The following is a 24336-nucleotide window of genomic DNA, read 5'->3' as shown; positions in this document are numbered from 1 at the left end:
ACACCGAATTGCAGCCGCTTTACCCTGAACGCTCCTCTGTGCGTCACAATCGTCTGTGCCTCTGCTGTGGCCTCATCTACTGGCAGCTGTTGATATGCTTGGGCCAAGTCCAGCTTGCCAAAAATTTTCGACCCAGCCAGGGTGGCAAGGACATGGCTGACCACTGGCACTGGGTATGCGTGGGCCGTGAGGGCCTTGTTTATGGTACATTTGTAGTCTGCGCAGATGCGGACCGAACCATTAGGCTTGACGGGTGTGACGATTGGGGTTTCCCAGGGAGCATTAGGCACCGGCTCCAGCACTCCTTGCTCTACGAGTCGGTCCAATTCCTCGTCTATACGGGGTTTCAAGGCGAACGGGACCCGGCGGGCCTTGAGCCTGACCGGTCGTACTGCGGGGTCAAGCTGTAGCGCAATGGGGGGGCCCGTATACTGTCCCAATTTCCCATCGAAAACCCCTGGAAATTCCTTGCATATGGCGTCCACGTCCACTTGTAAGCTAGTGTGGTTCACCCCGGTGACAGCTAGCCCCAGTGGTCCAAACCATGCCAATCCCAGTAAGCTAATGTAGGGGCCCTTGACCACAAGCAAGTCCAGTTGCCGCGTCCGCCCTCGGTATTGCACCCTGAAGGTCCCCACCCCCATTGTGGGGACCTTACGTTTCTGGAAGTCCCGGAGGGTGAATGGGGCCGGCCTGAGTTTGGGACCCCCAGTGGGACACAGTTTCCTTAAGGTCCTTGCCGAGATTATGGATAGAGTTGAACCCGTGTCAAGCTCCATGCGGCATGGGGCCCCCTCTATCTGTACCTCTACATAAATTTTCTCTACGTTGGGGTGGGGCAACTGGTATACCTGGAAGTCCGTGAGCTCCGTCGAGTTGCCTTGGTGCGTTGGGCCCCGGGACCTGGGGCTCTTGGATTGGTCATCTGATGCCTGGTGTCGGGTGGGCCGAGCCCGACACACCCGGGCGATGTGTCCCGATTTTCTGCACTGCCTGCACTCTGCGTTGCGGAAACGGCAGGTCCTCCTCTCGTGACTCTCCCCGCAGCTTGCGCAGTTCCCTCCTTCTCGTCGAGGCAGCTGTGGTCTGTGCGCTGCTTGAGTGCGCTGCTGTACTCGGTGCACCTCCTCCCTGTCGGATCCTGAGTCGTCGGTGAGGTCTTCATGGTGGACCCTCGGTTGGGATGGCAGGCTCGGCCGTGCCTCTTGGGTCGACCTCTCGGCAGCTTCTGTTGCCAGGGCCTCCTCCAGAGCGACCTGGAACGTTAGGTCCTTCTTAGCGTAGAGGCGCCGTTGCAGCTTCTCATCCTTCAGGCCACCGACGAGGCGGTCACGAAGCATGTTCTCCAGCTCTGAGAAGTTGCAGAACCGGGCGGCTTGGCGGAGAGAGGTCACAAACCCAGTTATGGTTTCCCCAGGGGCTTGCCGCTTTGCGTAGAAGGCATTTCGACGAGCCACCACTGAGGGCTGCGGCGAAAAGTGCCCCTTCAGCTGTTCCATTATTGTTTTGTATGGAACAGTAGCGACGTCTTCAGGCGCAAGGAGAGCCCGGGCGATTTCAAACGTCTCCTCTCCGCAGACGCTGAAGAATATCGCCCTCTTCTTGGCGTCTTCTTCGTCGGTGACCCCTTTGGCTTCTAGAAGGAAGGTGAAACGGGAGGCGTACGCTTCCCAGTCTCCAGATGCTGGGTTGAATGGCGAGAAGCTGCTGTTGGCTGCCATTCTGAGTTCCTTGTGCCCCGGAGCTGAAGCCTGGATACACGGTGCGAGGCAGCGGTGCGGCAGTTGGCGGTGCTGCGGTGCTGTGTGTGGCAGTCAGCTCAGCGGGATCCCACCTTCGTCGCCAGTGAAATATACTCAGAGTCGCAAAGTGATTTCATGCTCTTTATTCAGCTCATAGTGGTGAGGAGGAATGAATGAATGTCCCCTCACAGTATCTGCTTTATATACATTATTTACACAATGGGCTGCACATGATTGGCTAATTCTGGAATTCTACTGTAAGCCAATCAGGTTGTGGATTCACTTCTATCTGGAGCAGGATTGGGTGGTTCCTGCCAACCAATCATACTGCTGCATTGTTCTAGGACCAATCAGACTGCTGCATTCTGAATCCTATTGTTCTAGGACCAATCAGACTGCTGCCTTTTGGATCCTATTGTTCTAGGACCAATCAGACTGCTACAGTTTGGATCCTATTCAACTCAGTACATAACACCAGTGAAATATACTCAGAGTCGCAAAGTGATTTCATGCTCTTTATTCAGCTCATAGTGGTGAGGAGGAATGAATGAATGTCCCCTCACAGTATCTGCTTTATATACATTATTTACACAATGGGCTGCACATGATTGGCTAATTCTGGAATTCTACTGTAAGCCAATCAGGTTGTGGATTCACTTCTATCTGGAGCAGGATTGGGTGGTTCCTGCCAACCAATCATACTGCTGCATTGTTCTAGGACCAATCAGACTGCTGCATTCTGAATCCTATTGTTCTAGGACCAATCAGACTGCTGCCTTTTGGATCCTATTGTTCTAGGACCAATCAGACTGCTACAGTTTGGATCCTATTCAACTCAGTACATAACAGAGATACAATATATCTCATCACATTGGGGAGCACTGTGACCAAATATGTCTACTAAGTTTGCTGTCCAGAGGCTCACTGCTGACGGGCAACATCAAGGCCCCTGTAGGCTCCATTCTCATCATCCATCATTTTATCTGGATTTACATTGGGCAGCCCATCAAACAGAGGATATCTTCAAATGATTAACAGTCCTCCAACCACCCTTCAAATAGAGGATTGTCCTCTGTGAACTAGGGATGGGAGAAAAATCTCATTTGGCTGGCATTTTAATATGAACCCATGTAAATCTCATTGCCCGAAATAATACACATACTGAAATGCAGTTAGCCTTTGAAATTCACATGATGCCAGATTTTGTGATGCAATTCACCAACTAAAAATGGGTATGTAAATTAGGGGGGAAGCTCATAAAAATCTATACATTGATGAAAACAACCTACATAAATGCATTTTATTAGGAAAAATTGTACAGAAAAAATATGAATATATTAGGATAAATGTCCACCAAGATGCTGAGTTCTCATGAAAGAAATATTAACAAACAGATGCAGGAATGTGGAAAACTGAGCATAAGAATGAGAGAAACTGTAATGGACAGCTTTGTTCATCCTTACTGTAAACTATAACACATAGCCACCCTGACCCTACATTTTGGATCAGGGCTGCAGTGTGAAAGGAGGGGATTTATTCTTTCTGCAATGCAAATCTCTCCTTTTCCTCAATCTCCCTTGAGCCACAACAGGAAAATACAGCAGTAGAGTAATGGGTCCAGAAAAGCAGAGAACATATTAGTGAGGGTTGGGGTGTTTTGTTTTTGTTTTAGGGTGGAGGGAGCTTGTGTATATTCAAAGGCTACATTCACACACTTAAAGCCAGTAGGCAGAACCAGTTCTTTGATGGGATGACTGGGCAATTGAGAAATACATGCCAGAGTGAGCTATGCAGTAATAAAGCAATGGAGGATCTGCCTGCAATTTCTGGGTCAAACAATGCAACCTCACAGCCAGCTGGGAGAAGGAGACTGATCATGCTCATCTTCCATTACCCACTTCCTCTGTGAGTCTAGGGCATGAAAGCAATTGCCATTATACTCTGACTTCAAGGCCTAGAAGTTAAATATTGACTGTGTTTTTGTATACAACTGTAAGGGACAGGAGTCCATTTTGAATCAACTAGCCACTCATCCAGTATCAACATGGTCTCAGAAACCTCTGTCCTTGCCATCCTCCAACTCAGAAACTCTACTACAACCTGGGTCTCATGCACTGTGTTGATTAGCTGATCAGTGGTGCCTCAACCCTTCTTTTGCTCAGACGTTTCTCTGCCTGCTCCACATATAGCATCAGGTATAGGGCAGGTGGGCATGACGTGGCATAAATGGCCTCATGTGCAAAATAAGGAAGTTCCTCACTCTTGCCTTGGCGAAAAGTGGTCAGGGGCAACATACCGGTGGCAATGGACGGGGTCAAAGCAAAAAATATCTGAATGGGACACTCCTTCTCTCCCTGCCTCCCTTTCATTAATCATCCATACAATATTTTGTCTCTTTCTCTCACACAAATGTACATTCATACCAGGTAGAGGGCCTTTTTGGTAGTTGCACCTGCCCTATGGAATGCCTTCCCAACAGATGTCATGCAGATAAACAGCTATGTGATTTCTTAAAGATACCTAAAGGGAAGTTTTTAGTGTGTGATGTTGTATTGTGCTATTACTACTTTTTGTTGGGAACCACCCAAAGTCGCTGGGGCAACCCAATCAGATGGGAGGCATAATAAATCATCATCTTCATCATACACACTTATTCATTCATCCAAATGAACCACAGTCATCCTCTCTCTTCAATCATTTATCCATCACTTATTCATTCTTTCTCAGCTGGTGGTGGGGGTGAGGAGTGCACCAAAGGAAGTGGAGGGCTGTGCACTTTTATGTCATTTTTACTTTATAGGCTCCTGGGATGATGAAAAGCAAGATACACTTTTTAAATGTCCACAGCACACCTTTTTATGCAGTTGTGCAACATAGGGTGTATCTGGGCAAGTGTTCCAGCACTGATAGCCACTGTTATGAACAGTATGACCCCCACACAAACATGGTGTGATACTTGATGTTATCTCTGACTGAGGGATAAATCACAATGTAAGGCAGGAGATATCCCACAAACACCACAACAAAAACAACAACTTGCTTCTTGCTTGCATAAAATCTAGTTGCTATTTTTGCTAGGTATTAATTGTTTTATGATAGCTTTTCAAACTGCTAAAGAGCTGAAATGATGGGCATACTCTGTCTCAGACAAGAGGCTTAATTGTAAAATTGCACAGTGTTTATTGATTCTCCCTGACCATGCCATGTAATTATTTGTCTGGCAAAAGCTCTTGTCCTAGTAGGCATCTGAAGAACCAGCTCTCCTTGAATATTAATATGAGGTCATCATTGCAAAAATAAAAATAAAGAATCCCACAGCAATAAACCTGTTTATGCACTGCCTGCAGAGAAAGGAATATAACCACAGCTTCCCACAGCTTCTTACTCAAAGCCTTTGATCACAAAGTGAGACCCTCTTGTGGGGGCCACATGTCCAGGAAGTATATTTAGTGTGATTCTATCCATTACTTTGGAATACACTCCCCTTGGAAATTCAGGTAGGACATCCTTTCCCCCCCAACCAGGCTTTTTCAGGACAGCATTGTTAGATATGGTTCCTATAAGCTTTGCAAATGGATTTAATTTTGTTTGTTTGTTTTAGCTCTTTAATTATTTCAATCCTTTTGTTGGTGTTGTTGTACACTGCTACAATATTTTCAAATGGTGAGTATAGAGGTGGATTTAGGGCAGTGTAACTGGTCCCCCCCAGGGCACAGAGGCCAACTGGGCAGGACGCCTTTCTGCTTCCTTCCCAAAGCCTAGTTAGTGCGTACTCTGCTTTGGGAAGGAAATAGAAGGGCTCTAGAACCCTGCCAGAGCCTCACACCTCTACGCCAAAGCCCAGACCCTCTCCTACAGGCATCAAATTTTGGCCTTGCACAGGGCACCTGGTGGGAAACTTATAAACAATGGAAGGAAGGAAAAGGCAAGAAATTTGAGAATGTGGTAATATTGCAATTCTCAAAACACTGGGGATGAGCTTAGTAGTAGCCTCATTCTTAACACTTATTCTTAACACTAGAACCCGGAGTTTTCCAACGAAGCTCAATTTTGGAATATGAGCTCTGGAATTTATCACTGCAGGGTGTTCTGAGGGTCTTCAACTTGAATGACTTGAAGAGGATTAGACAAATGTGTTGGTTTATGTATGGATGAAGAAATATCTACTCGGAAATAAATCACACTGAGGGTGATTGGTCAGTCTTGGGTAAGTGGATAGAGGATTGCAGCCCAAATCTGCTAGAGTTCTAATTGGAAACCACTGCTGGCTTGCATGAAAAATAGGGCAAGGAATGCCTAATTAGTCCTAATTAGTGATATATTTGCCTAAAAGTCTCTAATTGGAAGCTTTCTGCAACAAGTGGTACAGTTGTTTACTTCCATGAAATACTCAGCAATCAACTGACAGTATGAAGGATAGAGCAGGTTTTTGTTGTTTGTGCACAGTTCCATCACAAACCTATGAAAATATTTTCAGAAGGAGAATTAGATCATGTTGTAATTTCAAAAATAGTAGGGACCTTCTTGAACTTTTCTTACAGTAATTGGGCATGCATAGCACAAATTGGGGACTGTACTTTAATTCCTCATTGGGCCCTTTCTTGTTGTTGATAAAATGACCCAATAAATTAGCAAAAAATGATTTAGCATTCATATGGAAGGCATGCTACAGCATCCTGTCTATATAAAATAAAAATAAACATAGCATGCAAATGTGTTTCAGAATATAATGCATAATGCAAGGACAGAGAATATCTAGAAAGTGGTAATATTAAGATAAATAACTTTAAATATCTGCTTTTTCAAAACAAAACAAAACCTGAGTGATATTGTGGCCTTGCATATCAATCAATTTCTCAAAAGCCTATCAAAGATGGTGTTCATGATCTATTTCTGATCCCTGATTTCCCATTCTATGATTTCAAGAGAAAATTCTATTTCACCAGAGAAGGCACCCCCCCCCTTCCTTAAGGACCTTTAACGTTAGAGAAGTGTTTGCTCTTCTCTTTTTCCCTCCTAGGGAAAAGCTTTGATGCCCACGACACTTATAAATATTTGCAAGAGGCTTCAAAGAACAAATTCAACCCATAAAGTACTGCATGGAAGCCCTGGGTTTTAATGACTTCTTGGTCAAGATTACAACCAGTCTGCAACCGAAGCTCTCTTTTGAACTGTGCTGACACAAGGTGAATGCAAACTACAAATAACCAATTTTAAGACCTCTGCAGAGATACATTCCTTTGACAATTGACAGAAAGGCTGCAAAATTAGCATTGTGGTAAAACCTTTATTTGTATAAGATGCCTCTTTGCCAAGGAGAGTGTCTGTACAAAAGGATTAACCTATTGACAATGACTTTCAAAATCCAAACTCATTGAATAACAAGTACTGAATATGTTTACCTTTCTAACACCCACAATTCACAATGAAGCAAGCTTTCTCTAAAAGGTCAACTTCCATGAAGAGCTGAATCTCAATAGAAAAACACATACACATCCAAAAATTCACCGCCAGGGAAAGCATTTTAATTCAAGAGACGCAACAGTGGGACTAAATGAATTGTAACTCTCCAGACAGATGGAACATTTTCAAAATTGCAAGAAAATAAAACCCCAGACTTTTTCCTCTCTTTTTTTGCAACTGTGCTGGCAACACATTAGAAGGAAACAAAGACAAACACTTAATCACCGAGGTCCACATTCATGGTGACCTGGAGGGCTTGATTTACATTTGCATAATCTGCACTTTTTATTTCCCCATCATAAAATCCATTTGCATAATATGTGTATGAATGTAGTAGAGTGCAGGTCAGTGGATTTGGTGGAGACCCAAGATTTTCAAGGTATGAAACTGGCCTCCCTAAGGAGAAGGGGAAGCAAAAACAAACAAAAATCCTCCTCTCTGACACTTTCAAAGCTGATGCATACTCATGACATGCACACACACACACACACACACACACACACGTGCACTCACTTTGAGGAATATATACCTAGGCAGTGATATGCATTTCATCAATCAGATGTTTATTACAGTTGACCCTATCATTAAACTGTACTAAATATAAAGTACTGTATTTTATATGTGTGTGTGTGTGTGTACTGTACTAAATATAAAGTAGTAGAGAAGCAGAGCTGCAGTAAAAACAATTATTAATTATTAAGACTGATAAGCTTAAGCACTAATAATCATGGCAGGTCTGGGAGATATTGCAATATTCAGATATATTCAGTAATAGATTTATTAGACCACCTCAAGGAAGATTCTCCAAAGGCTCTCTAAGGAGGTATGAATCTCTTTTTTTTAAAAAGAAATTGACAAACAGAAGCAATGGTATAATTTCTTGTTCTGCTATAAAGATTCTACTTTAGGTTTCAGGGTTGTACCCAACTCCAAGTACCCAATACGACCAAGGTCTTCTCCCTTTGCAGTGGGACTACCTCTCCTTCCACTCCCCTGAAATCTGTTATGGGGGTTCTACAAATATTCCAAGGCAGATTGGTGGGGATGTTGGGGTGAACAGGGAGAGGAGAGGAAGTCCTTGGAATATTGGAAAAATTATATTGGATGCAACCTTCTGGGTTGTATTCAGCTAAGTCCTACTCAGAGTAGACTAACTGAAATTAATGAACTCAAGTTGGTCACGTTTATTACCTTCAATGGGACTATCCTGAGTAAGACTAGCATTGAATACCATCCTCTGTTTCCAACTATTCTGATTTTCTTTTCTTTTTGTGCCCCAACACCTGGTATTCGGAGAGCTCTTCTTATGCATGTGGAACTTCAAATTGGTTATCATCACTAATACCAATTTAGGCTAGACCTGACCTCCAGGAATCAGCCTAAACTTGCCATGTCCCATCACCATCCAGGCACCACCAGCCCAGAGCTGCTTAGGATCTCAAAAGGAGCTATTGCCACCCTAAAAGGAGACTATGAGTGATTTTGTAATGTCCTCATATGTGTGTACACTTATTTCTGAGGAAAGGAATAAGCACTGGTCACGGTGTAGCCTGCGAGCACTATACTACACCAGTGCTGCTCTCTGTTGCCTAAATAAGCTCTTTCTCCACACTTAACAATGACAATAAGTGGCTGAACGTCTTCACACAGCACGTAATTAAACTATGGGATTTGCAATATGTAATGATGGCCACCAACTCGGATTGCTTTAAAAAGAGCTTAGACAAATTCATGGAGGTTAAGGCTCTCAGTGGCTAGTAGCCATAGATGTGTTCTACCTCCACGGCTGGAGGCAGGATGCCTCATCGTTTGCTGGGAATCACACATGAGCAGAGTGCTATTGTACCCAATTCATGCTTTTGTGTTTCTCACAGGCATCTGCTTGGTAACTGTGAGATCAGAAAGTTGGACTAAATGTGCCTTTGCTCTGATCCAGCAGGGCTAGTACATTCTTACGATAGCTACCAACTTGTGTTGCTAGAAACTTTGCATATTCAACACTGGGAATGATTACAAAAGGGATTGAAAATCAAAATGACAAGTAACATGGTGCCATTATAAGAATCTATAGAGTTTCCAAAAATTACTTATGAAATTGCAGAACTGGAAAGCAATTTGCTGTGATTTGTACATAATGTGTCCTAAGATAATATTTTATTATTTGTGAGTCATTAAAGGTCCTATTAATTGGTTCTACCACATTGCTTGAACAGTTTGCTTAACTTTATCTTATAATTCTGCCCCCCCCCCCCAAAGTAATGAGATATCCCTCGAGCCAGCATCACTTCTAGGATTATATATTGCTACAGACTGTTGACTATACAATAATATCATGATTGAGAAAACTGGGAAAGGTACAGGAAAGAGCAAGTTGAATGATGGAGTACTTTCTCAAGTGACATAAAAATTAGAGACCCAAGGTGTATATTTTTTATTTTAATAATGTTTCAGTGTTTCACTTATAATTGCATTGAAACTTTTAGATGGAATGCACAAAGGGAGAGGTTTGATTTCTGTATGAGGTCCTAGGTTTTTTGGTTATGGCCTAGAGAGTAAAAGGTTGTAAAATGCAGGCCCACATGAACCTCAGGAAAAAAGGCGAAAGTGTTTGTGGCATTCTAGTTTAGGAGGTTTTTTTCCCGTTTTTTTTAAGCAGATAGTAGAATAAGCAGTCATACGAAGACTACTAAAGAGCATGGGGAAAAATGACATAATGCAACAAAAGCCACAGAGTGACGTTACTATGTAGTTTTATTCAAGTAGCCATTGCATTCTGTGCAGTGTAAGCAAGTTGCAGTCAAGTTCTTTTTTAATTGCTTAGGATTCTTTTTAATGAAGCATGTGGTGTTGATTAAAAACCCATGCATGCCCCCAATTTCAAAAGATGTGTGCGAATATTTATATACACACTAAATTTGGCATCTTCAATCTGCCTTTAATCTGATGTTCAAAAATAGCTGGCACATTCTCACAGATTTTAATGGAAAATACACATTTAAAGCACATTTAAATACTCATTTAAAGTATACAATTCCTAGCACCTTTAACAAACTACACTCCACAGGGTGCTTTGCAGGAAAACATGTGCTTTGAATGTATGGTGTGGAACTGCCCTTTCATCCAAAAGAGCTAAAGATTAGGGGAATTACACATTTATGGCAATCCATTTCCGGTCAGGGATGGACTAAGTAGCCTAACTGAATATTGTTACATTTTGATAGATGCTCAATCATAGGTGCTCAATCATAAAAGATAAAAATCTGTTTTATGCAGACTTTTATCTTAAAAAAAAAATTATAATGAAAAGTCTGTATTTAAATTGTACACATTTTTGCATGTACATTTTATAAAGTACATAATTCCCAATGTATTTTCCTATAAAATATGCATTGTGATCACCTTTAAAAAAACTTACTTATGTGCACACTTTTTTTTTGCACCAAAACTGTATTGTAAGATTGAGAGAAGTGCATAATCTACCTGTGTTCTGACCCGCAAAGCGTGTTCATCCCTAATGGATGGCCACAGGCAGTCATTGGGCAATTGAGTTTCTGGGGAGATGTTGCCAATTTGGGGGTGGGGCACAAAGGTTTTAAATACAGGACACCAGCTTTGGGCGTCCTCTTTCGCTGTGTGCACTGGATCACCCGCCCACCCTCCCTGAATTGGGGGTTTTCACTTGGCCTTGCTATGCCTGTCATGGGGTTGCCTGCTTTTGGGGCAGGGGCCTGGTAGGAATTTTGTCCATTTGGCTGATTGGCTGGTGCCATTTGGTTTTTGCCTTCTGCGTAGCAAATTGTCACAACTTGTAAGGTTTGCGGTTAGGCATTGGTTAAAAAATTGGTTGGTGGAGGGGTAAGTGCCTACCCCTCCAATGCTGGTGCTGCAAGGGAATTCCGTTAAAGGAATCCAGGGGCTTGCCATGCTTTCGTCCAAATCCCTGGCATCGGGCTTGGGCCGCGAAAGCCCCTGGGAGCATGTGGAGAGAGGTGAGGGTCTGTTGCCCAGCTTCATTTCTCCCCAATATTGTTTTCCCTGACTGGCTTCCACTGGAATCCGGAAGTCAGTTCTGTCCCTGGGCGGGGACAGATAGTCATAACCAATGCCTAAGCAACCACTCACATTTGTGTATTTAAATAAAGTTGTGGCCAAAATTACGCCAGAAACCTTAAACAAAAATTCTCTGTGAAGTGTGAGTTAATTTTGGGGCGGCTTGAGGACCTTGACACACAAACAAATCTAAAGCTGTTGAATCAGGTTAGTCCACTGTGAAAAGCAAACCTAGGATTGAGGGTCTTGTCACTTCAGTCCAGGCATGTCCAAAGTCCATTTCAGGGGCCTAATCTGGCCTGCCGGTCGGTTTAATCCAGCCCCTGTGGCAGTTTATTTCCTGGGGTAAAATCCTTAAAAAAACTAAAGAATTTCAACCTGTGGCATCTGTGGTCAGCCTTCGCGGCCCTTCACTTCATCAAATCTGGCCCTCTTTGAAAAACGTTTGGACATCACTGCAGTTTAGTACATACGAAATTCTTACTTTACTTTACTGTTGTTGGCACTTAAGCAGGAGATGTTGCATGGATAGGAGCACATGAATGGGGTCCCCCCTCCAATATGTGACACAGCACTCCCCCTCCAAAGACGGTCACCTGGCACCAGTTTTTGTAGAAAATGAGGTGTCAGTATTCCTTCATTGACAAAAGTGGCAGGGGGGCCATCAGAAAATGGCTGCTATGAGCAGCAAAAAACCCCCGAGGTTCTGGTGAGTAGCATCACAAAAATAGCCCTGATTATTATTAGACAGTTGAATGCTTTTCAGCAGTAACAAAATATAGCGACCTCTGCAAATTACATTTGAATGTCATATGGAATGTACCTAAAAATACTCAAATACAAAAATACACAATTGGTTGATTGCTATTTAGATTTAGATTTCTCTGCATTCTGAATACTCTTGAGGGTATCAAAGCCAAACCCAGCCAAATGGAATAATAGTTCATCTAACTCAGTGAACTGTCGGCACTGTTTCCTAAGTAACCTATTCCCAATTCTAATGCCAAACGCCAGCTTTTAAGGTCTTAACAAAGCTCCCGAAAGGTGCTCAGGCTTGAATCTGCACTGTGTGTGTGTTATGGGGAGGAGGAGGGATGCAAGGAACCCACTAAATATAAATCTTTGTACCGCTTGCTGATTAAGCCCTAAAGTGTGGATGGTATCATTAAAGCAATTTTAAAATACACCAGCTGAGTACAAAAAAGAGGGGGGAAACCAGTTTCAGTAGTGTGAGGGAAAGCTATTTTACGTAAAAAGGCTTTCACATGTCAGATAATGCAGATGCTCTCAGCATATTATCGCATCAGTAAAAGCTGGGTTCTCACAAGGAACCAATTTCTTTATTACCTAGAGGCCTGCAAGGAACCAAATCTTGGTCAAGAGGAAAACCTTTTCTTGGTAGGGGCGGCTTTCAAATGGACTTTCAAACAGCCCCACACTATTCCTTGAAACTCTGGTTTCCAGAGGTTTGAGGAGCAGCGTTGGGAGGCAGAAGTGGCTTCCAATAAATGGAAACTGCTTCCTGCTTCTGGAAACTGCTTCCCTCCCCCAGCTGATGGGTGGTGGAAGCAACTCCATCAAAGGGCCAACCGGGAACTCACTTTTTGCCACCAATGCTGCCCTTGAAGCCTCTTCCTTACCTGCCCAACCCCTGGTGCCATCTTTAGGGGATGGGTGTAGCTTGCCCATATGGTGCCATGAGCCAGATGGGGAGGTCTGGAGGGCCATGTTTGGCCTGTGGGTTGGAAGATCCGCAACTGTGCCACATACAAAGCTGAGCTAGGGTTACCAATGGTCTGACTTGCTATAAAGCAGTCTCCTGTATCCCTGTGTCAGTAAGGCCACTTTGTCATAGCTCCATTGCAATGAAAATTTCCTAAGCAAATGATTCCTCACTGACTTGGGCTCATAACCCACAAAAGAAGCCATTCATGGGCCATTTCTGCTGCTACCAGATGACTGGATATGTGTGTGTGTGTGAGTGTGTGTACACACACACACACACACACACACACACACATTTTTAAGCAAACACACTTGGTGACATAACTAGTAATTAAAGCATTTCACAGCTTGGGAGGAATTTATTTCTTAACAGATGGCTGGATATTGTATTGAGACCCTCCCTCCCAAAAAGCAAACAGCCCTAAAGCAATAACTATATGTCTTTCAAAGCAATTAAAGTCAACACATATTTATTATGGAAATTAAGCAGCTGGGTTATATTTTATTATTAAAACAGATTTGGATATTATTTATCTTAATGGTTCTTCTACTTTGTGTTGTATTCTTTCATCCTTTGTGAAGCGTCATTTTACTAAATATTGGATGACAGGGTGAAATCTAAAGTCACCTCAATGTCAACATGCGTCAGTGAGAATGATTGATGAATCTTAACTATCCAGTGCAGTAGCTAGAACTTGAGATATGCAAAACTTATTTTGTGATCCTTCCGCCCCCCCCCCGCCAAGCTCCTCACAAAAGTTTTCTAGCATTTTAGTTCATATTTCCCCTAATATACTTTTTCCACAATGTTTTATATGTATATGTGTATTAACTGAAGTATGTGTTTTGATGCAAACTTTCCCAATACACACTTTTTATTTTAAGTTGGAGAACAGCACTGCAAAATTCAGAGAAATCCAAATCTTGAAGGATAGAAAGCTGCATTCCAGTTCACCTTGCTTTGGAGGTGAGATGTTGGTTCATATTTAAAGGTGAAATCAGTTATCTCCCTTACCTCTACTTCTGATCAATGACCAACCACTTGTCTGTTAGTAATGACCACTCCCCACATCAAATGGGGGATGCCTTTTGTGTGGTCGCACACAGCCCCCCGGATCCCAGTGCGGCTCCCAGTAGTTCGGGTTGGCTTTGCCCTCCCCAGGCTGGATACCTGGAGGTCTCTGCCTACCTCAGCCAATCACCCAATGCCGGCTGGGGAGGTGTTGCCAGGGGAACGGCCAGGTAGGGGAAGGGACCGCCCTGCCCACACAACAGAAGGTGAATCTTACCTGCGAAGCATCAGTTGGCTCCAGAGCTTCTCCCACACTGCCCCCCTCAGTTAAGCCTTCTTTTGCAAGTTAACCTTTTCTCCACAGGTACGCGGGCACTGCTACGTCATTGCTGTTGAAGGGCTGGAAAGTAACTTTTCTGCATTGGCAGGTTTTGCCTTTCCTGTAGCAAAACGTCACAACTTTGGCGGTTTCAGGCCTTGGGCGGAATTCTTTAGTCTATCTTCCTAAATGGGGGGGGGTGCGTGAAGCGGTGATCCCCCTTGCGGCAGTGATCCCAGGGTTCCCCGTTAAAGGGGTATTGAGGGGAGCCATTGGCCGTACGCCTAGAGGTTGTCATTGCTCTCCCCAGTGATGGCAGTGAAACGGGGGACGGGATCTCTGCTTGAACATATGTTCTCCAGAGCCAGCCCAATCCCCACACATTCTGGATAACCCTGATGTCTCCCAGATCCCCAGTTGGGGACTGGGAAGGATAAACGCCCAATGCCTGAGCCAAGGTCTCCATACATCTGAAACTTAATAAAGCTGTGGCCAATTTTAATCCCATAGCACGTTGTCTTGAGTCATTATTCCACTCAGGGGTCGCCTGGGGTTGGGGGGACTCCACCTGTCCACGCAAATGAGCCACCATTTTTATACTATAGATAAAACAGTTCTCTAATATATAATACCCCTTATACAGTGCTTTTTTCTGGGGGGATGCAGGGGTAAGCATACCCCTAAATATTTTGTGAATCTTTGTACTTTTGTCCATTTACTGTATTTATTTTCCCCGATTTGAACTATAAAATGGTGGTTTTCTTGAGTCAAAATGAGATTATATCTAAATATTTTCTTTTAGAAAAGAATGTATCATAATATGTATCATAATAGGGTAATCCTTCCACAAGAGCATACGCAGCACTATACAGTATAATGGTTCATCCTCAGGCACCTTCCCTATACAGAGCAGTATGGGCAATATGAAAGCTAGAGCTCTCACTCTGTCTTTGGCATATTCTTCTCCCTGTTTCTCTCCTGTGCCCTCAAGTCAACTGAAGACAGTGTGAGAAGGAATGGCGGAAGTTTGTTGACACCAAGACAAAAGTGTGGTAGATCCTTTTCCAAGAGATGTTGTTTGCAGATAACGTAGCCTTGACAACCCACACTGAGGGAGCTCATCAACTGTTTTGCCCAAACCTGCTTGGAATTTGGCTTCACCATCAGCCTGGCAAAAACCAACATCCTGGGTCAGGACATCCCCAGCACTCCACACATCAGCATTGGTGACCACAAGATTGAGGTGGTAGACAATATTTCTACCTGGGCACCACCTTTCTATCGACACTGAGGTAGATAAGTGTATTGGCAAGGCAGCTATGGCAATGGCTTGCCTCTCCAAAAGGGTATGGAAGAACAACCAATACCAAGATGAAAGTCTACTTTGTGGAAGTGATTTCTGGACAACTTATAACCATCAAGAGTGAGGCCTCAATGCCTTCTATATGCACTGCATCAGGAAAATTTTGGGCATCACATGCAGGGTGGAGTCTCAAACAAAGATATGCTCTCCCAAGCCCACATTCCCAACAGGTTCACACTTCTGTCTAAGCAACATCTATACTGGCTTGGTCATGTACAGAGAATGGAAGGTGGCAGGATCCCCAAGGATGTGCTCTATGGACAGCAGGCTTCAGGCACCAGGGCAATTGGAAGACCAACTCTGTGTTACAAAGATGTCTGCAAACATGACAAGAAGGCTGGTAACATTAACCCCACTGTGTGGGAATCCCTTGCAGATGATCACAATGCTTGGAGACAGACAGACAGGTCATGTATCCATAACAGTGACCAGAGGAGGAATGACTGCTGGGAGAAGCACAGAGAGAAGAAATGCCAGGGTACACCTTCATCTGCCCCAACTGCAATAAAACATGTGGTAAGGTGGTAAGGGGACAGAAAAACCAAGATAATTTTTATGCTGTATGGTATGATTTTATTAAATATACACATGAAACAATACATGAACAAGAAACGCCTACAACATATACCGCAGTATGGCGTAGATAGACAGGCAATTGTTTTCCAAGATGATTTATTGAAGAATTCATTGAACTGGTTTATTGTAATCAGTTCATTATTATGTACTGTAAAATAATATGTTTTGTATTTAGCACCCTAGTGATCCATTTTTTTTTCAGTCTTGTCAAGTTTTATGATTTATGTACAGTATGTACAAAGAAAGGATTGCAATTGTTTTGTTACAGGTTTTGTAACAGTAATCAATAAAAAAACTAAAAATACATATCAACATTTGCAGAGGAACTTTATTTATTTATTTATTTATTTATTTAAAGTGGCAAATAAAGAAAAGACATGAAAAATCCTGTATAAATAAAATTAATATAGGAAGCAGAGTTGTGGAAAACCCTGAAGAAATAAGAGATCAATTTGTGAGTTTCTATACAGAATTATAATGAGCTAAACGGGGTAATATAGAAGAAATACAAAAATATCTAGAGGACAGTGGAATATCTATAATATCAAAAGACAGACTGACCATCTTGAATGGACCAGTGACAGTGGTGGAATTACAGCAGCCAATCTCACAGGAAAAACTTGCAAAGGCACCTGGACCTGATGGGCTCTCAGGAATATATAATAAGAAGTTACAAGATTACCTAATACAACCATTAAAGGACATTATGAATATGATTTTAAATACAGGTGTGCTCCCAGAATCTTGGAAGAATGCCTATATAACTCTGATTCCTAAACAAAATAGAGACCCTGAGCAACTCAAAAATTATTGACCTATATCTTTGTTGAATAACGATCATAAACTTTTTGCAGATATATTAGCAAATAGGCTGAAAATGGTACAAAAAGAGGCTGGATTCCTGCCAAGAAGACAAATGAAGGACAATATTACTAATATAATTGATATACAGTGGACGCTTGGGTTGGGAATGTGATCTGTGCGGGATGCACGTTCGCAACCCACAGCGTTCACAACCCGCAGCAGTGCTTCTGTGCATGGGCAAAGCGCAATTTAGCGCTTCTGAGCGTGCGCAACCGCCGAAACCTGGAAGTAACCTGTTCCGGTACTTCCGGGTTTCGGCACGTCCATAACCTTAGGTATGACTGTAATAGAATAGAATGAGAAATGAAAAACAAGCGGCTTAAAAATAATTTAGATGCAGAGAAAGCATTTGACAACGTCTCCTGGGATTTTATGTTTAAAGTTTTAGAATAAATGAGCTGTGGAGACACTTTTATAAAAGAAGTCAGGGCAATATATACTGAGCAGTCAGCCAGATTGATAGTAAATAATGTCCTGACTGAGAATTGCAAAATAACTAAAGGAATGAAACACCTGTTGTCTGTTGTCACCCTTCTTGTTTATATTAGTTTTAGAAATATTGCTGCAAATAATAAGATGTAATCAAGAAATTAAAGGTATCAGAGTGGGATAGAGACAATATAAATTAAAAGCATTTACAGATGTGGTGATATCTGTAGAAGAACCAACAGAGTCAATCCTGAAAGTATTATAAGAGATGGAAATGCAAAGAGAAAGAAGGTATTTTTTATCATATGTGGTGGTCTTGCAGTAAAGTTAAAGCTTACTGGGAAATGATATATGATGAATTGAAAAAGATGTTTAAAGTAACATTTGTAAAACAAACAAACCAGAAGCTTTCCTTCGGGGAATTATAGGGGTAGAACTACCTAAACAGCATAGAAATTTATTCATGTAAGCGACAACAGCGGCAAGAAGGTTATTTGCCCAAAAATGGAAAGAGGTCCTGACTAAAGAAGATTGCATACAAAAACAGAAATGTCAAAACTTATCAGAAAAATAAGAACTCAGGGCAACAAACTGTTTCAAAAAGGAATGGAAGTGGTTTATTGAGTCTTTACAAACAAACTATAAACAGATTAATAATAAATAATAATAATACTTTTTTATTTATACCCTGCCCTCCCCAGCCAAGGTCGGGCTCAGGGCGGCTAACACTGAATATAAATACAGTAAAAACATTAAAAACAAAAGATTAAGATATTGGCAGGATTATTGTAAAAACCTGCAGTTTCATAAGAGTAAATAATTAAAGTAGATGAATAAAAGAATAAGTTAAATTAATTTAGAATATGCAGGAAATGATAAATATAAATTTAAGGAACAGCTGTAAATGTAGGAAGTAGGTCGAGTTTTGAAATATTAAAATGACTATTGAAATGTATATAATTGAAAATCACAATTTTTTTTTTTTAAAATAAATATTTGCAGAGGAACTGCTCCCCAATGAAGCAGTGCTTTTTGATGAGAATCACACCATGGTTATGTGTGTGTGTATATTTGAGTGAACTATTGAAGAAAATCCCATCCTTAATTACATCTTTATAGAAAAGAAGATCAAAAAGAAAGCTCAGGTTGCAAGCCACAAACAAGTCAAAACATGCTGCCTGAGCTTAAATAAGCATACTCTCATTGGGACTAACCTACTTTAAAAACAAACGCAGAAGAGGAGTCTTGTACTCAACCTGCTACACCTGTGGTTTTCTATCCCTGTGTGCTTTTTAAAAAAGCTCCTTTCAGGAAGGTTAGTCTGCAGCATATACTGTATTTTTCGTCCCATAGGACGCACCGCCCGATAGGACGCACCTAGTTTTTTTTGGGGGGGGAAATAAAGAAAAAAAATTATTTCCCCCCAGGCACGGGGCTGGCGGGGGGAAGCCTGAGCTTCCCCCGGCCCCAGCCCCCAGAACAGCCTGCTATCCGCAAGCCTAGGGAGCCGCGCCGGTCTCCCCAGGCTTGCGGACAGCTGTGCGAAGCCCGGGCGCGCTCTTCAGCGCGCCCGAGGCTTCGAAATGCAGGCAGCTCTGCGCAACCCTCCGGAGGCCGGTGCGGCTTGGCGCCGGGCTCCGGAGGGTTGTGCAGAGCTTCCTGAAGCCTGGAGAGCGAGAGGCTCTCGCTCTCCAGGCTTCAGCAAAAGCCTGTATTTGCCCCATAGGACGCACCCACATTTCCCCTTCATTTTTGGAGGGGGAAAAGTGCGTCTTATAAGGCGAAAAATATGGTAGATAGAGCATCAAAACAGTAGTCATGCTTGTAAAAAGTCCTGTTTTCTTCAATGGTGTCTAAGAAACAACACAAAGATCACTCTCTTCCTATATACTCAGGAAACAACATACAATTCACATGATTACAGACTGAACACTCTACTTTTTCAGAGATTTGACTGTCAACAGTATGTTATGAGTAACCACAAATGATGTATCTGCATAATACTGTATATCTGTGCATACTTTTTTTTTTTTAAAAAAAAGGATCTCCCCCTCACAAGAACCCTGTGAGGTACATTAGGCTGAGATACAATGACTGATCCAAGGTCGCCCAGTGAGTTTCATGGTTAAGTGGGTCACTAAGTCCAACACTCTGACCACTGCACCATATTAGCTAGCTCTCACCACACCAGATACAGAATGTGAGCTGCATACAACTAAATTCTACCCAGAGGAGAGCCATTAAAATTAATGGACCTATGTTAGCCGTGTTTATTAATTTCAATGAGTCTATTATAAGTAGAATTTACACTGGATAGGACTCATTGGTCCACTCATTGCGCTTTGAGGCCCCCAAGCCCTTCCCCTGAAACTTCACACTGACACGTAATTTTAGTGTAAGTTATTGGGCAAAATTTAGGCCACAACTTTATTGATTACAGCAAAGTGAGTGGTGTTGGCTTAGGCACTGGCAACAGACTATAACTGACTCCTGCCTCTCTGGCTGGAAGTCTGAAAGGGTAAAACACCAAATGAGGGAGCAACATTGATGAAGACCAACCAAAGCTCACCCTAGGGTTCCTGTGGTCCTGGCATGGCCCTAGCCCCTCAAGCGGACTTCGGACCAGATCCAGGACCCCCAGATTCCTTTACCGGAATACCCGTATTGATGGAGGGGCAGGTGATGGCTGCACCTCCCCTCCAACACACTTCAATAAGCCAATGCCTAGCCGCCAAACCTTACAAAGTTGTGAGGATTGCTAAGGGGGTAGGCAAAAACCAAGTGGCTACAGCCAATCTGCCAAATGGAAATATTCCTACCCAGCCCCTGCTCCAAAGCAGGCGACCCAATCCAAAGCAAGGCCAAAGCAGCACTGCCTAAAATTAGGGAGGAAGGGCAGGTGATTGGCAGCACGAATCAAGTGCCCCCAGTTACGTCGTGCTGCCGCTTTTATAGGCCCCAGGAATTGCGCCAACCACCCCGATTGGCCCAAACAGCCTGGTGCGATCCTGGGGCCTAACGGTTAAGACTTGGGCCACGCCCGGCAACAACTCTCCCAGCGGGGGTGCCTTAGGGGCCTGCGTGCAACCAGGACCCTCATTAAGGAGGATCCCATTTGTAGGATCAACATACGATGCAACATGCACACCAGAACATGATGCATTCTCAGGAAATCATTTGCATAATGAGTCAACAATTTCCATTGGTTCCTATGGGAAAAACTATAATCTGTTCCCAACCATTGAATTTTGAACCCTAAATGCCCCCAAAACCACACACAAAAAAGGAAAATCCAAGGAAACAACGGAGCTTGGTATGCAAGGCAAAGAGTTCAAAGTTCTTTTTCTGGCAGGACGACCTGCTAGGTGTGCGGGATGAGAAAAAATAAATAAATGGAGAGTGAGGAATGGCTCCATTTATTTCCCCTCCCCTCCCCCTCCCCAGTATAAGACAGTGATCATGTAAATAAAGCGAGCACAAATTGCGAGCTCACTGTACTTAAGACTTTCAGAAAGCTTTTGGTGAAGTACCTTGCCATAGATCCTGGAGTAAGTTTAGCAGTCATGGATTTTTTTTTTTTTAAAAGGTGTCCTCTTGCGAATCAGGAGCTCATTAAGAAACAGAAAGCAGAGAGAATGAATAAATGAACAGATCTCCCAATGGAAGGTTGGAAGAGGTGGAGACCTCCAAAAATTTCACCTTGGGACATCAGAAAAGGAATTGAAAATAAATTTATTATTATCTTAACCATTGCCATTGCCATTATGCACAACTTAGGTCCAAGCTATCTAAAATACCACATTCCCTCATATGAACCTGCCCTGGTTTTGAGATCTTCAGGGAAGGCTAATCTCTCGGTCCCACCACCCTCATAGGCACGTTAGGTGGGGACACAGGAGAGGGCCTTCTCAGTGGCGGCTCCCCAACTTTGGAACACCCTCCCTAGAGAAGCTAGACTGGCTTGCTCCTTGCTGTCCTTCCGATGACAGGTGAAGACTTTCTTGTTCCAACAGGAATTTTGGTAACTGACATCTTTTAATGAAAGTGCTGATACCATGCTGTTTTTTATTGTAATAACTGGTATGTTTTAAATAGATTTTATAGATGTATATAGTTTTAACTCTATCAATGTTTAATTGTATTTTAATGATTGGTTTTTCTGATTTTTAGTTCTTATTTTTATCTGTAAGGGGAAAAGGTGGAGTGTAAATAAGTATATAAATAATATTCAAATCTATGGTATGTTCACACTTGGAATTCTGCATACAGTTCTGCTTAAGAAAAATGGATATAGTAGAGGTGGAAAAGATTCAGAAAACGGCAACCAAAATTATCAAGGAGTTGCAGCAACTCCTCTGTGAAAAAAGATTACAGCATTTGAAGCTTTTTAGTTTAGAGAAAAGGTGAGTAAGAGGAATAAAATTGTGCATGGTGTGAGAGAAAGTGAATAGAGAAAAGTCCCCCCGCCAAAGCCCCTAACTCTAGGCATTGGAGCAGCCAATTAAGCTGAATGTTGGAAGATTCAGAACAGACAAAAAGGTCTTCAGATTGTTGCCACAAGATGCAACGAAGACCAATTCATGGAGATTAAGGCTATCAATGGCTACTAGCCATAATTGCCATATTCTGTCTCCACTGTTGTACACATTATGCCGCAGAAAACCAGTTGTGGGAAATCACAAGTGGAGTGAGCTAGTGAGTACTGTTGCACTAAGATCCAGCTTGGAGGCTTCCCTTCAGCTACTGTGAGAACAGGATGCTGGACTAGATGGGCCATTGTCCCAGTTCAGCAGGCTCTTGTTCTGTTCTGTTCTGTTCTGTTCTGTTCTGTTCTGTTGGGTTGGGTTTCTTAGAGAAACAGAATGTTCCAAGTAAGCAATGTAAATAAATCGGCTTTTTGTTAAATTTCAGCAAAATTTCAAGAGGCTTCACTGTAGAAATGCCTCCACGTATCAAAATAAAAAAAATCCTTCCAGTAGCACCTTTAAGACCAACTAAGTTAGTTCTTGGTATGAGCTTTCGTGTGCAAGCACACTTCTTCAGATACACTGAAACAAAAGTTGCCAGATCCTTCTATATAGTGAGAAGGTGGGGAGGGGTATTACTCAGAAGGGTGGTGGGAATGGGAGATTGGCAGATAGCTGAGATGAGCCTGCTGACGACTCTTAACGACTGTAATAGGTCTTACAGGAAAAGGCAAGGGGTGAGAAGGTGAGAAATGGCTCAGTCATGTATAATGGGATAAGAATCCAATGTCTTTGTTCAAACCAGGTCTCTCCATGGTTTTAAGTTTGGTAATGAGTTGCAATTCAGAAGCTTCTCTTTCCAGTCTATTTCTGAAATTCCTTTGTAGTAAAACAGCTACTTTGAGATCTTGTATAGAATGTCCTGGGAGATTGAAGTGTTCTCCTACTGGTTTCTCTGTTTTGTGATTCTTGATGTCAGATTTATGTCCATTTATTCTTTGGCGTAAGGTTTGGCCTGTTTGTCCAATATAGAGAGCTGAAGGACACTGTTGGCATTTGATGCCATACACAATGTTAGATGATGAGCAATTTTGACTATGACAATTTTTGACTATGGCAGACCAACACGGCTACCTATCTGTAACTGGATCCACGTATCAAGAAAGGTTTAACAAAATATAGGAATTACTTACATCGGTGAAAATATTGCCCAGTCATAACATTTATATTGTGGTTTTTAAATATGTATTATCAATTAAGTTTATCTCTGGCAATTCTGAAGAGAAAATATGTAAGTGAAAACTGGCCTATGCATTTTAAACAAATTCTTAGGTGTAACCAGTGGCCCTTTAATAAACCCACTGAAAGCAATGAATCTAGTTTAGTCATGTCCATTAATTGCAATGGTTCTACTCTGAGTAGGCCTAACATTGACTACAACCCATTGCTAGCTTGTTCTTGAAAAAACATTAAAATGTTTATACTGTAATAACTACAAAAACACTGCCTAACAGCATAGGGAAGTGGAACAGCTCCACATTTTGTAAAATGTTCAAATATTGTCAAGCATGAAGTTCCAGGAATACACTTCTTTGATTGCCCATCTTCATTGAATGCACATCAATAAAGTTATAAAACCTCATTCACTTCTCAGTTTGTAGCGGTTAAAATGAGTAAGAGGCAGTGAGAGGGAGAAGAGAAACTCATTACAAGTGGGAAACTGTACCTTGCAATGGCAATAGGGATGGCTGGAGGGACAGGCGATAACATGAGCTGGTCAGGGCTTTCAATTGTCAGAGGAGAAAACTGCCTGCACTGAAACCTTTATGATAGTCTTGGCAGTGCTTGCCATTTCCTAGGTGGAGGGAAAAAGAAGCTAATATTTGAGTGTTGGACATAGGTGAACAAAGTCAAGCAATGTTATTTCCTCTCCTTTTTATGCAGGAAAGAATTTGAGCTTTCATTTTAGGGTTGCCTTGTCTTCTGAGTGCCATGTGCCAGTGGTGAGCAAGGCCAGAAGCAAAAGTGGGTGCAGCAATCAATGGAAACATTACCTTTGTACAGTAGACAAATTTCCACACACATTCAAACACTGCTTTCCATCCTCCATCTAGGACACATTCTAGCCAGGCAAGGATGAAGTGGGATGAAGTGAACCAAGACTGGTGAGGTATGCATGCTAGCAATGCAGTACCGTTTTCTAAACTGCATTGGAATATGCATTCAAGATATGTACCTCTGGAAGTATAAAAGACAAGCTGTAAAAGAAAAAAAAGTGTAAATCATATGATTGTTTTTGGATTGCTTTACAAAAATCTTCCATCCAT

At 42.4% G+C, this 24336-nt stretch overlaps 2 long non-coding RNA genes across 4 annotated transcripts in view; one reads left to right on the top strand and one right to left on the bottom strand.

The window, feature by feature from the left end:
* Positions 1 to 24336, bottom strand: part of LOC308468881 — a 211996-nt gene that overhangs the window by 61048 nt on the left and 126612 nt on the right. The window lies entirely within an intron of this gene.
* LOC308468862 overlaps positions 1 to 24336 on the top strand; it is an 83576-nt gene that overhangs the window by 19015 nt on the left and 40225 nt on the right. Inside the window, exon 1 of one of the 2 annotated variants that reach the window (XR_013981900.1) lies at positions 23959 to 24179. The exons of the other annotated variant lie outside the window; for it this stretch is intronic. This is a non-coding gene — a long non-coding RNA (uncharacterized lncRNA). Of the gene's footprint in view, positions 1 to 23958; positions 24180 to 24336 lie in introns of those variants that run through there. 2 annotated transcript variants of the gene reach the window in all.

Source organism: Podarcis pityusensis (genome assembly GCF_964106645.2).
Source record: "Podarcis pityusensis genome assembly, chromosome: Z".
In the NCBI taxonomy this organism is placed as follows: domain Eukaryota; kingdom Metazoa; phylum Chordata; class Lepidosauria; order Squamata; family Lacertidae; genus Podarcis; species Podarcis pityusensis.
The sequence above is the reverse complement of the archived record's forward strand: the minus strand, read 5'-3'. Positions and strand labels throughout refer to the sequence as shown.